At 29.0% G+C, this 2260-nt stretch overlaps 1 protein-coding gene across 1 annotated transcript in view; it reads left to right on the top strand.

Annotated features, from left to right (window-relative positions):
* LOC106463868 (pleckstrin homology domain-containing family D member 1-like) overlaps nt 1–2260 on the top strand; it is a 26074-nt gene that overhangs the window by 6178 nt on the left and 17636 nt on the right. The gene's annotated exons all lie outside the window — the stretch shown is intronic.

The following is a 2260-nucleotide window of genomic DNA, read 5'->3' as shown; positions in this document are numbered from 1 at the left end:
TGTGTCCTCTAAAAGCTCTTGTATATTACAGTTTATGTTTGTATCCTCTAAAAGCTCTTGTATATTACAGTTTATGTTTGTATCCTCTAAAAGCTCTTGTATGTTACTCTTTATGTTTGTGTCCTCTAAAAGCTCTTGTATATTACATTTTATGTTTGTATCCTCTAAAAGCTCTTGTATATTACATTTTATGTTTGTATCCTCTAAAAGCTCTTGTATATTACAGTTTGTTTGTATCCTCTAAAAGCTCTTGTATATTACATTCTATGTTTGTATCCTCTAAAAGCTCTTGTGTGTTACAGTTTATGTTTGTATCCTCTAAAAGCTCTTGTATATTACAGTTTATGTTTGTATCCTCTAAAAGCTCTTGCATATTACATTTTATGTTTGTATCCTCTAAAAGAGAGCTTTTAGAGGATACAAACAAACTAATATACAAGAGCTTTTAGACGATACAAACATAAAATGTAATATACAAGAGCTTTTAGAGGATACAAACATAAACTGTAATATACAAGAGCTTTTAGAGGATACAAACATAAAATGTAATACACAAGAAAGAGCTTTTAGAGGATACAAACATAAACTGTAATATACAAGAATACAAACATAAAGAGTAACATACAAGAGCTTTTAGAGGATACAAACATAAAATGTAATATACAAGAGCTTTTAGAGGATACAAACATAAACTGTAATATACACAAGAGCTTTTAGAGGATATTACAGTTTATGTTTGTATCCTATAAAAGCTGTTGCATATTACTTCTTAGATTCTCTTTTTAGTCCTGATTTGAATGTTGTCTCGTGTTTGATTGCCTATCAACATGTATATAGTTTTGTGAGTATGTTGAGTGGATCCATTGCTTCTAAAAAATACACTGAAGTGTTATGGTAGAATAAGTATGAAACATAAACTTCATGTTGACAATAATAATTTTAATGTTGAGAAAAAGGAGCATCAGTGTAACTTTACCCCTCCCCCCTTCAGGGGTACATTTAATTAATTAACAATGTTATTTAAAACATATGCATGATAACGCACACACACACTCATAACTTTTTTTTAGAGTTAAAGACTTGTATTTATTTTCTAACCAAACTGTTAGTGCTACTCTACTCTGTTTTGTTTTTAAGTTATTATAATGTTTACTTAATCAGTAATTTTATGTTAAAAGCGCTATGCTTGGAAAGGTGAATGTTACATAAAGATTTGTTTTGTTAAGTCTGTTGCACTTCTATTTAGTTTACCACAATAAGGTGCTCTTGCAACACAAGCTTATTGTATAACCACTTGAGTATTGCAAGTAGCATCAAATATATGTTTGTAAACAACATTCACTTTTAATGTAAAATATTAAAACATGATGAACAACACAACCACAGAAGTAACAAATAACAACACGTTCAATGAACCTTCCAGAATATACACATTCCATCTTCAGTAAATTCCTGCAGTAAACACAAAACTGTAATTACAAACAATAACCTGAATATTGCATAGAAGTTTATGTACTATGATAAACAATTGTAAAGACTCAAAGGAGCTGGAGATTGTAAGAACCAATTAGTGAGCATGGATATAGACCCTTGCTAAATAAATCAGTAGATGTATCTATATAGTTAATGAGAAGGAATTAAAACAACTCAAATTCTGTTCAGTAATTATTTTGGCTTGGAAGATTTTGTTTGATAAGTAAATTCTCTTTAAGTAGAAGTTCCAAATATGGGCCCGTAGCATCCATTAGATATATTGTTATTCACCACTTCTGTGGTTGTATTGTTCATCATTAGATTGTTTTTCCACTCCAAAAGAAAACATGATTACTGTTCTATTTAATAGGTGACTGTTTTATTTCATTTATTTGGATTACACATAAAATAAAGTTTCATAAAATATAAACTAGTAATTATGATGATGTCATTAGCAAATTATCCAAATCAGTATTGTTGAAGGTTCGAACCTTCATTTGATAATACTTTCGAACTTTCAAAGGGTAAAATCTACTTTTCATTACAGCCCTATTTACAACGTGAATAAAATTATATTTATGGTCTGTCCATTCTCTTTGAGATTTTATGGAATTTTTCTTCAAATTTTGTACATTATAGTTTATATTTTTAATAGTTTTTGTTCCTTTTGACTAAAATAAATATTAAAAACAAGAAATAAAGTACTAACACAATCTTCTTTTTCTTGCCCTCGATTGCGAGGACAGTTAAGCCTGATTTTTTTAGTGATTATAGTAAAGCAATAAAC

Source organism: Limulus polyphemus, unplaced genomic scaffold (assembly GCF_000517525.1).
Source record: "Limulus polyphemus unplaced genomic scaffold, Limulus_polyphemus-2.1.2 Scaffold1507, whole genome shotgun sequence".
NCBI classification, from domain to species: domain Eukaryota; kingdom Metazoa; phylum Arthropoda; class Merostomata; order Xiphosura; family Limulidae; genus Limulus; species Limulus polyphemus.
Note: the sequence above shows the minus strand (reverse complement) of the source record. Positions and strands in the feature narration are given on the sequence as shown.